This window comes from Stegodyphus dumicola, chromosome 10, assembly GCF_044657685.1.
Source record: "Stegodyphus dumicola isolate Sdum_Otavi_A_Nest chromosome 10, ASM4465768v1".
Taxonomy (NCBI): Eukaryota; Metazoa; Arthropoda; class Arachnida; order Araneae; family Eresidae; genus Stegodyphus; species Stegodyphus dumicola.
In genome coordinates this window covers 65,710,666-65,726,388 of record NC_140777.1, presented here as the reverse complement: position 1 = coordinate 65,726,388, position 15,723 = coordinate 65,710,666, and the positions used below count along the sequence as shown (strand labels likewise).

The following is a 15,723-nucleotide window of genomic DNA, read 5'->3' as shown; positions in this document are numbered from 1 at the left end:
TTAATTGTATTGTTGCCTGTGAATACAAGCGAAACCGAAGTCTAGATTCATAGCATTTTGCTCAGATAAATTAAAATAAAAAACTGTTGTTCAAATCAATAAGTATAGAAGATGCCGATTAATATGATAGCTATTAATGTTATCATTCCGGGTACTGTTATCAAATTCCAAAGTCCAGTTCCGAAGTTTTCTTCCGGCGATTTTCTTTATACGGAAAAATCTAATGTGTACACCACATGACTTCCTTGTACGGAATATTAAATTATACGCATTTGTTCCTTGCATTTCTTTTAAACTTATTGGATTAAATTAAATCTACTTCGCCGACAGCGCATAAACCACAATAGAATAAAGGCATTCTTTAAAATTCACTCTATTTGTTTAACATAGAGACACTCTGGCACTAGGTTCATTTAACACTATTATATTTCATTCATATTATAACTCAGAATGCACAAAATGTATATCATTTCAAGAATTATCTAATCGTTGCCACATGTTCTTTCAAATACTATAATAAAGCTAGAACGATGTAAAAAAGAAATTAAGCAAACCAAACAAAAAAGAAACAGTTTTTCACAGACGATTGAGTATTTCTTATTCAATTAATTCAGTTTTCACTTCGCGACAAGACAAAAATACATAAAAGCTCAAAATATCTGTATGGAAAATTACTAATTATTAAAAATTAAATTACTAATTATTAAAAATTAAATTATTAATTATTAAAAATTAAGTAAATCTTAAACACTTATTTCCTAAAAAAAATTCCAGAAAGGATTAAGCATGATTTAATTCGCAATAATAAATGAAGGCGTTATTTTTGTTGTTGCAAAGCTTAGTCTCTCTAGATTGGCAACAAATCTACAATTCTGCTGTTTCAAATGTAAACAAATATGTCCGCCATGTTATTTAAAACTTAACCGCACTTAAACAGCTTTTAAATTGTTGATAATTGTACAAATATTGCTTCCAGAATTACGAAAGGCATAAAAACCTTAACCGGAAGATAAGAACAACATAATTCCATCATTTTTAAAGCAAAAAATGTACAATTTACAAACATATAAGAGTAAAGAAACTGAGATCACTGTGCCGAGTAACACAGTGGATATATATATAAATATAGTATTTATATACGTTTGGTGCAGCCGATTGCAACGAAAATACGAGGTGCACATCTATATGTTATAGCAGTCCTATATACGAAATTTCAACGTTCTGAGGCTACTCGTTTTTGAGTTATGCGAGATACGTACGTACGCACGCACGTACGTACATACGTTCGTACAGACGCCACGAAAAATTCTCTTCAGAATTAATTTTAAAGCAGTTTTACCATTTTTTTGGAGGAAACGAGTCTTTTATTCTGTCCTTACGTACAGATATCACGCAAAAACATCGTTAAATTGCATTCGATAGCGGTCAAAATGGATATTTTCGTTGAAATATGCTGCCTGAAACTTTTCGCGATTACAATGCTTCCTTTTTACTTCGTACAAGGAAGTAAAAATGGCAAATACGAGTCTTATTGTGATCAATGACTAGTTTAATATTATCAAAGTATTACTTCCGTAACTTTTTAAATTGAGTCAAAACAGATTATAAAAATGTAAGAATGTCGCCAAACAGCTTTCTTTTTATTTTAGTCAAATATTTACAATTAGGCAAAAAAGGAACCCAATTTTAGCTTAGATTTTGAATAACTCTATCGATTTTAAGGATTATCAAGCACACATCTTCTTCATGAGCTAAATCTAATTCCGCAGATTTTACCCCTTGATCCTTAAAAAATAATCTGACTTCCTTGTATGGCATCCTTGTATGGCCTATTATATTATACACATGTTTTGCTGCATTTCATTTAAACTTATTTCCTCGAATTTCATTAGAGATATGTTTCTCATTTAATTAATTCAGTTCTCCCTTGGCGGCAAAACAAAAATACATAAAACCTCAAAACATCTTCATTAAATATTGTAAAATACAGAATATCATTAAAAACCATGGAGCAGGGGTTCTCCGGTTGTACGCAACAGAAAAATAGGTGGTACGCAAAGAAGCAAACTATTTGGAACTATTAAATTCAGAAATTATCCTGATTGAGTTTCAGGATAATTTCTGAATTTAATAGTTCCAAATAGCCAGCTCCCAGCATCCTGATTGAGTTTTTTTTTCTCTAACACTCGTAAATTTAACGCTCGTAAATAATGGCTTTGTTCAAAAGAGGTGGTGGTAGTACTACTACTTTGACATGATTGGATGTAAACTTTTACCAGAATAATTTGCTCAGAACACTTTAATTTGAATGAAATGTTTTCACAAGTTTTCGTTAATTACATTCGGAAAAAAAAATTAAGGTAATTCGATTTTATTCTGTAAGGATTACAAAAATTAAGATCAAAGTTTACTGTATTACTAATATTAAATTTTAATATAAATTTACCATCTCCTGGAACTATCATCTTACATCTTACATACATCTCCTTACTTACATCTCCTGACACTCCTAACACACTGCATAAAAAGACCATCTCCTGACACTCCTAACACACTGCATAAAAAGACCATCTCCTGACACTTTTGCACTTTTCATAACAAGCGGTGCAAAAATTACGTACACATAAAAGGAACTAAAATTGTGTAAAATGTAAGAAATAAGAATAAATATTAAATATTCTTAGTATACTAAAATAAACTGGTAAAAATATATGAAACTTTTAAAATCTTCGTAATTATTATACATTAAAATGCTCAGAAATGAATTAAAGTTAACTAAATGTTTGCTAAACTGAATCGAAGAGCAAAATGGCAGTGAAATATAAAAGGAGAATTTAAGAAGAGAGCGTGTCAGTAGACGAGTTGGATGTTCGGGAAAATTAATTTGGGTACCGGTTACCATAAAGTTGGCGAGAGAATTGTCTACTTTAATTAAAATTGGCTTTAAAACTTTATCAAGCAATAGAAATTAATTTCTTTCTGGCTAATGGTGTGAAATGCACAAAGAGAAGTAGACAATCTTCACATACATCGGGCTGCAAAGAAGACTTAGAAATTGAAATCGCACCATTTTATTAGGAAAAGCAAAAATAGCCAGAAGAAAATAGTATTTTACATCATGCACAATAATTATAAAAATAATTACAAAATTTACAAATCCTTAAACTGATAGACATTCAGCATAATTCGCCTAGAAGGTTTAGAAAATTATGTTATATTAAGCCGTAATGATATAAGCATTGCTTGTTGTGATATACACATATACAAATGTCTAAACACCGGTAATTCGATTTAGGGTTCGAATCTCAGCGAACGGGCTGGCTGTATGGGCATTTTCGAGGCTTTTTCCATGTACAACGGTATACGAGCCAGTTTCCCTTAGAAAGTCCTCCACGAGGGCACCTCTCGCCTTAAGCATATAGTCCTCGAGTGCTTTTCCATTGTAGAGACATTAGGATTTTTTCCCCCGAAGCCAGAGAAATGAAAAATTAGCAAACGCCTTCACCGGGAATCGAACCACAGATTTCTGGATACCGGCCCAGGGTGCAGAACCACTACACCACGAAGGCACGCTAGGAAAGCGGGTGAAATACCTTACATACTCCTCCTTTTAAAGGGCGACTGGGGTTTTTAGGAAACCCAGTCGTCAAATTCTGGGTGTGGAGAGGCATCATCCACAACCCTTTTAGTTCGGGCGCCACTGTAGAGACATTAGGATTTTTTTCGAAGCCAGAGAAATGAAAAATTAGCAAACGCCTTCTCCGGGAATCGAACCACGGACCTCTGGATACCGGCCCAGCGTGCTGAACCGCTACACCACGAAGGCACTCTGGGAAAGCGGGAGAAATACCTTACACCATAACTAAATAAACCAAAAAATAAAACCAACTCCTTTACCCAGCCTTTATTTTGCTGTCGTTGGTCGTAGGCATATACTTCCAATACAGAAATGTTTTAAATGACAAAAATATTCATATTTTGGCAGCATCAAATTTTTAAAACTGATTAATTTTGTACAAATAACAAAACATGGCTTTTAATGTTGTCTTCCGGTTCCTGAATTTATGTTTGGGAAAATTTTATACTCGTTATGAAAAATAAAATTATAATAAATTTGACTCTCGCTGGACACAAATAGAACGGGATATTTAATTTTAAAATTCGCAGCTTTTGATGTCATTTTCAACTTGCCTTGAGTGATCTTTTAATTAAGTTAGAATAATTCCAGAAAATAAATTTAAATGAAGTGCAGCTAAAAATGTGTATAATTTAATAGGAAATAATGTGGTGCTCACATCAGATTACAATTGCTCACATCCGTACAAGGATGTCATGTGGTGCTCACATCAGATCACAATTGCTCACATCCGTACAAGGAAGTCAGGTGGTGCTCACATCAGATTTTTAAATTTTACACCTGAAGCTATGAGCTTCATACCATTTCTGTTGTAGTGAAGGATGGATGCATTTTAAATATTAAGATTAGGAGTGTAGCGTCTGCCAATTAATTTCAAGAAAGTTATTATGAACAGTGCATAAATCTGCTGCAGCGTTAAAGGCATTATATAGAGTTAATAAACAAATTTTTACATTCGTAATATAATCTTTATTAGTTCCTTTTCCTATCAATACCATGGTCTCAGACTTGCTGCTTGTGAAGTTATTTCAAATATGTATTTGTTTAACATAAGGTGTTGCGAATATTTCAAGATTTTAATTATTTGGAGTCCCAGTTTACATTATGTCCTTTTCCATTAAAAACAAACATGAATAATGAATCAAATAATATATAAATAGAACTAATGAATTTACAGTGGTAAATAAATCTTTTTCAAAGATTTAAAAGTACAGATTTGATTAACTTTTATTTGCACTTGTCAAAAAATAAATAAGCTCAGTTACAAATTTTTTCACTAAAAATAATCCTTTTTCTGAACGGAATGCATGTAGTATATCTTAAGTTTTATTTTTCATAGGTGAAAATTAATCAGAAAAGAACACGATTGGCCAATGAGGCATTTGCAATCCGCGATGAAGTTAATTTCTAGTAATTTACCTCCAAGGATACATACTTTATCGGAATAGAAACGCCATCAAATGTTAAGCTTTAGTAAAAAATAAAGACGTTTATAATTATTTACATGTAAACATATGTATTTTCATTTATGAAGCGAACAAAAATAAGAGAATCGGTTGTCATTATTATTTTTTTTTTAAGTTTTGTTCCGCTTTGTAAATTTTCCCTAAGAACTTAAAAAATTTTCATAATTTGTGCATCTTTTTAAAATTAAGGTAAGTTATTTAATGACTGATTAAACATATTAGAATTATATGAAAAAATGCCAGTCTAATAATTTAGTTTAGAAGTCAAACAACAAAAATCAGAGTTATATTTGCCAATTTTCCAGGACTAGTTTTGATGGTTTTGCCAAACTGTCATCCTCACCTGCGAAAGAGCAAAAATTACTTTTTGTATTTTGTCAGCTGAGGTTAATGTTTCCGTAAAACCATCGACTGGAATAATTACCAGGATAATGGTCCTGGAAAATTTTCAAATATAACGCTAATTTTGTTTGTTTTACTTCTAAATTAATCTTTGTTCGGCGTGTTAGTTTAATCTAAATTAATAATTTAGTATGTAGCTATCAATATTTGAATTACAAATCTGACGAACAAAAATGTCAAATACACTCATGTCCATAAATTAAGGATAATGCAAAATCAGGCAAAGGAAAAGTTAGAAGCAAAACAAATTTGACTTATTTGTAAAGCTTATTTATTAAACAAAAGGTAAAGAGCAAAAAAAGATGTTATATGTTTGATATTATTAAAAAAATTAGCGATTTTTTCTCCCAGGAACAAATTACAAAAAAAAAACCTATTTACAAAAAACCAATATTACACGGTTGGTATGATTGTTAATACATTGTATGTCTCCCAGACGATGCAATACAGTCCGTTCAACGCCTAGGTATGCTGAGTATCAAATTATCGATCTGATCTTGGGGGATATTACACCACTCAAAAAGCAATGCTCTCCGAAGTTCCGGTAGACATGTAGGAAGAGGTTGACGGGCTGCAACTCGTCGGCCAAGCATGTCCCACATGTGCTCTACTGGATTCAAGTCCGGTGAGAATGCTGGCCAGTCCATACGGGTGATATCCTCCGATTGAAGGCATTCGCTTACGATGTTTGCACGGTGAGGACGGGCGCTGTCATCCATAAACACAAATTGTGCGCCCATGGCGCCCCGAAACAAACGTACATGTTGTTCCAAAATGACGTCCCGATAGATTTGGTTTGTCATGGTTCCAATTTGAACATTCAGGTCAGTTCTGGAACCCAGAATAATTCCACCCCAAATGAGTACTCCTGCAACACCGTAACGGTGTCGTTAAATGATGTTTTCTTGGTGGTAACGGGTACCTGGAGCTCTCCATAGGAAAGTCCGGCGAGAATCAGACTGCAAGCTAACCCTGGACTCGTCGGAAAACATCACACAAGCCTATTGTTGCGGTGACCACAATGCATGCTCTCTACTCCAGGCTAACCGCAGGCGACAGTGAGTTTCAGTAAGTGGAACGCATCTGACAGGTCTACGAGCATATAGACCAATCTGCCCTAAGCGTCTGTAAACGGTCTGCCTTGAAATTGTCGTACCAGTGGCTGAAGAGAGCTGACGAGACAGGTCTGAGGCTGTGCTCCGCCGGTTTCTTTTGGCAGTAACTGCCAAATACCGGTCCTCATTCGGCGTTGTAACTCTGGGGCGACCTGTGCTGTAACGTCTATTCACATTACCATCATCTTGGAATCGTTGCCAAAGCCTGGAGATGACGCTCTGGGCAATTCCAAGTTCGTATGATACTTCCAGTTGGGTACGCCCACCTTCCAGGCGGCCGATAATTCTACCACGTAAAAAATCATCCAAATGCTTCCTTTGTATCATAACTATTCGGTTATTGCACTGAAATGCTTATAAATCGCCTACGAACAATTTTACTTCTTTGCCTGTATTCCTTATATATCACTCTCTAACACTTTCGTCATTGTGACGTACCATCGGTGTCATCTGGTTACTTCCTGAAATTTTCATATGATTCTTGAAGATGTGTGTAGTGATTTTACAGGTGATATATTTATTTTAGAGTTCGATTTCCGCGTGACATGGACATGAGTGTAGATTTCAGCTAAAAAATTAATATAAATTTACTTTCTTTTTTCCTTTGCCATAATATTAATATTCTTAATGTGTCTTTTGAAAACTATTTAGGAAGTGAAATTATTCAAAATATTTTTATTGCTTTAATAATATTTTTCTCTTTGTTAAAAAATCCAAGATTCTTATTTTAGACGGAGCATTCGGCATGCACGCAATTTCAGTTTGAGACCACTCAATTAATGAACAGAAATACATTTATTCACAGACACAAGTTCAATTAATAAAACTATTAACAGATCTGGTTTCAAAATCAAAAATATTCAGTATATAAATAGAAAATTAAATTCCTAAGAAAATGCAAAGATTTCTCAGACTAATGAAGCCATACGAATGGGGTTGCTACTTGTATGGCTCCAGCTCTGAATCTCCTTTGTTTCTTTTAATCTTTTCATTCAGTCGCTGATCAGATCAGTCAATAAATCAGAAAAGGAAGTTTCTAAACACCTCCGCAGCTTTGATCCGGTTCAAACCAGTCTTCCATCTTGGCTCTAATATTCAGAATTACTAGAATTAAAACACTTGAATTCCAATCCTGTTGATGAATTTTAAAACAGTAATCCTATATTAGATTAATTTTTCTTCATAATTTAATTCCAGTTCCAAATTTAATTACCATATTTCCTCGTGTAACCCCCCTTTTTTACTATTTTATCTTACGAAAATTGAGAGGGGAAGTTATGTGAGTAACTTATAAAGTTCTAGTAAATTTACGTGTCCTTGGTTACTAGAACGTTTATGGAAGTGTCTAGCAACTATTCCCTCGTCTTTTCTACAACTATAATATATAAGTCCAAAGAAGGGTTAAAATACACTTTTATGCACTCAAAGAAACACTCATAGACGGCCCCTTCTCGGGCTTACAGGAAAGCCTTCACCTGGGCTTAAGAATAGGAAATAAGAAGTTAAACAAATTCTATCTAGCTAAACTTTAGCCTAAGAAGCACAAAGACAACTAATCAAGTTGGCCCTTAATTAAACCTTACCCGCGAATGTTAACAGGCACCTAAGTCTACGGCCGTACGTAATAAAATAGGCTTAAAGAAACGACGCGGTCCGAAGGCAGAACACGCTCTGCTCAGAACTTCTGACCTCTTCTCTGGAAGTGACTGATCTTCCCATTAAATAAATACCGGTTCTGCTTCATTTACATAAAACGCGATACTGAAATCTCATCCTGGGAGTTGTAGTAGGTGGAAAACAAAAATTTAAAGGAAAGGGTTTCAAAATTAAAAATAACTATTAGAAAACTAAAATATTTCTGTAAATTAAATACCCGAAGGACGGTATTACAGTAGGAATATAACAAAGGAAAAGTAGTCATGGATAAACTACAAGTAATTAACATAATATTATTTTTTAAAACAAACGCACATTCTAATAAGAATATAAAGAGTTATTGATGTTACAATATCTAATAAGATATCTTCATTTTTACTTCCCTGTAAGTTGATAGCCCGTTCTTATTGCTGACTCTGCTACTCCTTAGGCCTCGGATCATCCGTAAATAATTAGAGAAAGTGAATATGCAAGACTCATTTAAATCGTAGATCGAATGTCGGGTCCCGTTTGCTTTGCCGTGATGGATGTGTTCTGGTGTTAGATTGGCATAAAGTTCAACAGTTATAACGGAAAGATCCGGCGTGACCTTCGCAAATGCTATGCGAAGGTTCGTCTTTGTTAGCGAGAGGGAAAGAATCAGTATATGGATGAATGCATTTTTAATATTTAGGGAAGCTATTTTCCTGAAGGTAGAAGGTGAATGCGCAGCCGACTGGGCGAAATCATAGAGTGAATTTTAGGTCGTTTTCCTTCGCTGTAATAGGTCGGTTCTTGTATTACGCTGGCATGCAGTTCAACAAATCTCTCGGCTCGACAATATTTTAAGTGCCTCCATACCGGAAATATACTCTGCATTTACAACCGTTCATTATACCATGCCAAGATGAAGGCATGAAGAAAATATAATTTTTATTTTTTCCATTTACTCGAAATAATATATAACTCAAAGTAATATTTATCTATAATTTACTCGAAATAATATATATATATATATATAAATACTATATCAAATAAAGCTAGATATAATGCAATTAAAAAATAATGCCATTTAAATAACATATTTTCAAATTAAATTGAAATAAACCTAACAAAGTCAATAATCAAATTAAATTATAATAAATAAATTTAAACAAATAAAGTCACAAACATTTAAATATAGTCATTTAAATAATATATTTTAGTTAATATGGCCATTTATATTAACAATTTTAATAATAAGCCAGTACTAGTAAAGTAGTATAATAATTAGACAATATTAATAAAACTGAATTATAGACAATATTAATAAAACTGAACTAGACAATATTAATAAAACTGAATTAGATAATATTAATAAAACTGCATTAGCCAATATTAGTTGGTTATTAATTATAATATTAATAGTTAGTTATTACAGTAGGAGCCGCTTAATATGATCACCGTTAATGTCATCATTCGAATATAGTTATCAAATTATCGAAGTCCTGCCCCTTTTTATAGGAAAACATGCAAAATACTTCACTAATTGTGATCACAATTCAGTTAAATTTATTAAATATCGTCTTAGTTTGAGATTTCCAATAACTCTATCAATTTTCAGGGTGATAAGACACAAGTCTCGCTTCTTCAGGAGTCAAATGATTTCCAGAAAAGTTATGAACCATTCATAAATGAACTTTTGCTTTAAAGACATTATGAACAGTTAATAAACAAACCTTTGCCTTTCCCTAATTAAAGTACTGTGAAAGTACTAATTGAAAAGTACCTAATTAAAGTACTGTTATATGTTTTTAGTTATATTTATATAAAAATTAGTTAAATTGCATTTATATTTCGAAATCTTTTCTCATTGTTTAATGTTATCAAAATAGCCGTGGACAAACATCATCACATTAAGCAGTTTAGTTTGGTTTGGTTTATCTGATAATGGAAAAGCGCACGAGTACCATCTACCTAAGGGGAGAGATGCATTCGTGGAGGACTTTGTAAGGTAAACTGGCTCTCGTCTACTTCATAGAGGTCATATGACGTATTACATTAAGCGGGACATTACAGAGCGTGTTACATTAAGCAGCGCATAGTGTAGTATAATATTATTAGCTATTAATTGGGTATAATATGAGTTAATTTAGTCAACATTAGTAAAATAATATAATTTTGTAACTCTAATCATAATTTTAAACAATATAGTCACTTAAATAAAATATTTTCTGTACATACATTTCACGACGTTTTTAATTTATGAAGTAAGAATATTTATTTTCGGAAAGCACAAAAACTTATCCTTCATTCCACAGCTTGCATACATGCGACATTTTGAATGGAGAATAAAATTAAACGTAGCTGGCGGTATTTCTCATTTGAGATAAAAAAGCGGTTGCCAAAAATTTTTTATTCCAAAATATTTATTTTCGGAAAGCACAAAAACTTATCCTTCATTCCACAGCTTGTTTACATGCGACATTTTGAATGGAGAATAAAATTAAACGTAGCTGGCGGTATTTCTCATTTGAGATAAAAAAGCGGTTGCCAAAAATTTTTTATTCCAAAATATTTATTTTCGGAAAGCACAAAAACTTATCCTTCATTCCACAGCTTGTTTACATGCGACATTTTGAATGGAGAATAAAATTAAACGTAGCTGGCGGTATTTCTCATTTGAGATAAAAAAAGCGGTTGCCAAAAATTTTTTATTCCAAAATATTTATTTTCGGAAAGCACAAAAACTTATCCTTCATTCCACAGCTTGTTTACATGCGACATTTTGAATGGAGAATAAAATTAAACGTAGCTGGCGGTATTTCTCATTTGAGATAAAAAAGCGGTTGCCAAAAATTTTTTATTCCAAAATATTTGCTTTTTAAAATTCTTTATCTATATCGTTTTAAAAACGTATAAACATCATATGTGTAATGTGAACTCCTCTGTATTATAATAATATAATGTTAAATAAAATATTTTGCACAATTGACCTGACTTCCTTGACCGCAGTGTGTACAAACCAATATCCCATTGTCATCTAAAATCATTCGGTCACACATGGTTCAATAAAATCTTTTCAGGAACAGGCCACAGCCTAGCTACCAGAAACTAATTCCATTCAGGAAACTCATACTTGTCAAGTCCATTACTAAAACATTGATCGAAGGGCGGAGTGGAATACCTTGACCTACTTTTAGCGTAAAAATTTCACTAGAGTCGAAGCGTTCTTGCTTCCATTACCCGCATATTACAGTTTATCTCAATGAGTATTTATGAGGTTAGGTGTACACGTTTGCGGGCGAAGCGTTGATTGTTTTATGTGTTTCGAGGAAGTTTTGACTTGCTGGCAGTAAATTACGAAAAATAATAATGAAAAAAGAAAGAAAGAAAATCTGAACTGATTCAGATTTTAAATGTCGCACCAGAGAATTTGTTAAAGTTTTGATGCTCTCGGTGAGCATCGCAGTTTATCAATCCGCTCTTGGACGCACGCCTGCTAACACAATTTTTTTATCTTCGAAGCTTTAAGCATCGCTTTCGTTTCACTTATAACATAACTTCAAGAACAAAACAACAAAATATTCAAGAAGAATATATCGTTAGAATTTCCCATAAAGTATTAGGGATGTTGCCATGCGTTTTTTTATATTTCTTAGATTATTTCTTTGAAAACTAGCCGCTCGAGCGGCCAATTGCCTTAAGGAATTATTATAAGCAAGGAAAAAGTATATAATTATTTTAAGCAGACCAGCTAGTTTCATTTCAGAAAAATATTTAATATTTCTAATTAGACATCTCATGATTTAAATGTATTTTTATTTAAATCAGTCAGATTAAATTATTTTTAAGAAATACGTTTATTGCTTTTCAATCACTTGGTTTGCTTCTCAGTAACAGAAAGATTCCATTTGAAAATTAAATATACTTTGCTAAATATCAACACGTCGGTGTGTGGAAATTCTGTTTGAAGCGGTGATAATATATTGCTTTCTAATGGCCGAATTTGTGTATTAAAACTTAAAGATAAATATCTTAAGTTTTGCAGATGTTAACACACTTGAATGAAAAATTAAACAACGAGTTTCGAAACCGGCTAAAATAATGATAATAATAATAAAAAAAATAATAATAATTATCACTTAAAATGCATCGATCTTTGTAATAATCTTTACGGTTTAAGTGGAAATCATTTTTTTTTAAAATCAAATAACAGAAACCGAGGATAATTTTTATGTATTTGCAATATTAGTTTCGGAGGTTTCATTACAGAACCTTCTTCTTCAGTTGTATGAATGAAAAGCAATGTTTTTCCTTTTTTTTTTTTTTTTTTTTCGGAAATATAACTACAGAAATCACTATTTCTCTTCATAGGATACAAGAAAGGAGAAGGTATAATTCTGTACTTTAAAATCATTTTTAACCGCATTTAAAATCTAAAATATGAATGAATTATAAATTAAATGCTTGTATATTATTGTTAAATAATTAATGCTTCCAAATGAAAGAGAAACACAGTAAATGTAATATTAAAAATTAAACAAAAATATAAGCTTAGGTTTTCGTGGAATTTGGAAACAAAAAGAAAAATATCTGTTTCAAGAGCTATAAGACACGAAAAGGAAAATCAGCAAAAAAGTATTTTTTGTTGCTAAGGGAGAGGAGCATGTGCCTGATAGCAGTCAAAATAATTTTTTAATTGGTTTTATTCAAATTTTGCGTCAAACTAAGACTGTCTAATTTTAAATTTAATAAATTTCTTAATATAATTCATTTAATATTTTTTTTAATCTGGATAGAGGTTTTGTTCATATTAACAATGCATCCTTTTCCTGCAGACAAATGTGCTAACAAACTGCAGCTGCAATTTATCGAAGAACATTTTTAAATATTAATTAATTAATATCGCAATAAAAATATAAATTTGAATTATTCGCGCAAATTTATTTGCTTATAATATTGCTTTATAATTTTTCTATAGCTTAATTCGAAATTAAAAAAAATTACATGACTAATTAGCAATTAAAAACAAAACATTCATCGAATTTTCTACTTATTTTCTATTACAGAGCGAATTCCATGAATTCGATCTTTTTTGGTTTCAAAATTTCAAGCATTGGAATGCAATCAAAAACGTAACTCCTAACGCATTTTGGCCCATAAGTGGATGTTAATTATTTTATATTACAAGAGTTGTGTGTGTAAGAAAAAATATTCGATATTTAACTAAATAAACAATGCCAGTACATGAGCAATATCAGTATTTAATTTAAATTAATCAATATTTAAACATGGTAAAGTTCTAAAATTTTACTTTATATATTAAATTCGTGAAAAAACTAGTTTAAAATTATTAGAGCTTCCTTAAAATTATCAATAGTCTATTACTTATATAAAATTACTTAATGTAAAAATAATTTCTTGTAAGTTATTAAGCTCCTTTTCTTCAAATATACAAAAAGACAATTTACGACAAACGCCCCTTAATGTGATCGCGGTTATCATTCGGTTATTGTTATCAAATTATTGTTATCAAATATTGTTATCACTCAAAGTCTTTGTATACGAAAACGTGAAAAATGTATTGCTTATTGTAATCAATAATTCCGTTAATGCTATCAAAATTCCATAGAATAAATTTTCTAAACAAAATAAATTTTTCAAAAAAGATCAAAACAAATTTTTTTAAATTACCATGTGATTGAAAATTGTCAACAAATAAGGGATAAAGATCAACAAACTGCTTGATTTTTATTTTAGTCAACTATTTAAAATTCGGCTCCAGAAAATCAACTTTTTGTTTAGTTTGTGCAGATTTTTTAATAATTCTGTTGATTTCGAGAAAGATCAAATACAGGTGTCTCTTCCTCAGACAGAAAAAGGTGACAGAAGAAATCTGACGTGGCTTTCTGAGAGAAATCCGAACACATGTGATAAAAATTTTTAAGAACTTAATGATGAAATCAGTGAATTCCCTATAAATGCTGATATAAGAAACGCCCTCCGAGTATTAACATTAGGGATACAACAACGGTTATAAATATTCCGAGTCACATTACCCACAGTCAATAAATGAACTTTTGCATAACCCTTGCAAAATGTTATGAAAATAAGTATTTATATATTTCTGCCTATATTTATACTAAATTAGATAAATTCCATTGCTATTTTGAAAAATATATTTACTCATAGTTTAATGTTACCATTCGATGAATGTTGTAAAATAGCAGTGAACATATATGATCCCATTAAGCGGTGCCTGATGTATTATAATAATCAGATAACGAAAGAATGAACATTTTTGTTTAATTATAGAGTACTCTCGATTAACCGGCTGCAGATTATCCAGCATGCAAAATATACGTGCTTGGCGGTACTCACGTACGCATACTCAAGCGTAAGAGTGTGTAAAAAACAAACACACTCAAGCCCCAGCATGCTCTAAAAATCGCTGAATAGCGTCTTTAGTTTTAATCATTACGTCTTACAATTCTCTCTGTTCATCGTTTCAGTTAATCACTGGGATTTTTTTTTCGCCGTTCGTATTTTCGAGCATATTTTCTTCTTATTCTTTTCAAAATTGATTTCAAAAATTAACTAAAATATGAATAAGCAAATTAACACTGAAGAAGAAAGAATAAAAGAATAAAGAGGAATAAGGATTTTTTTAAGAAATAAACATATATTATACGCATGAAAGTTGACAGTTATTTTTATCCTTTTTTTTTAATTATCCATGACCTGCCCCCAGCAATAGCTCCGATAATCGAGAGTATACAGTACTTATACACAATTAAGAGAGTAAAGACATTAACTCACCTGTTAAAAGCGAACCAGAATATATCCAAAATTTTCTTAGCTCATTTTTTAATGTATGTCTTGAAAATGCTTAAAACATTTCCTAAAACTCTCCTTTATGTTACAACATTAGTTATTTAAAACAAGGATTACTAAAAAGGAAGTAGGAACTGACAGACGTTACAGGAAATAGATAACGTTCTACGGATGAGCCTGAAATTCCGTTTTCAATTTAACGAAACGTGATGTTTTGAGCCATACAATATATTTTTCGGTTTAGCAAATTACGGATGTACCTAAATACGCTTTAATTTAAAATTAACGGTAGTTAGTTAGAATTCCATGACATTTTCAAAAGCGTTAATTATGCTTCTTTAACTAATTATTTAGGTTCGTTTTCATATTTTTCATATTTTTATAGAAATTGATGCTTGAAAATTATTTAATTTTTTATATTATAGTCCCTCTCAATCAAAAACGAAATAATATTCAGAAATAAAATAAATCAAATTTGTGGTAAACACGATGTTAACATACTACTAACACCTCGATACTATAATAAATCGAATAATGTTTTAAAATAAAATGACCCAGCAAAATGTATATGTTCGGTACAATGTTCAACCCTTGTTTTCAGTCCTATATGATCTGTCTCGAATATTTTTTTTAATATCAAATAAACTCTTTT

At 31.6% G+C, this 15,723-nt stretch overlaps 1 protein-coding gene across 2 annotated transcripts in view; it reads right to left on the bottom strand.

The window, feature by feature from the left end:
- LOC118181889 (dual oxidase maturation factor 1-like) overlaps positions 1-15,189 on the bottom strand; it is a 62,568-nt gene extending 47,379 nt beyond the window's left edge. For both annotated transcript variants that reach the window (XM_035351121.2, XM_035351120.2), the window contains exon 1: positions 15,057-15,189. The gene's annotated coding sequence lies outside the window, so the exon portion shown is untranslated. The remainder of the gene's footprint in view (positions 1-15,056) is intronic.
- Between the last annotated feature and the right edge of the window lie 534 nt (positions 15,190-15,723).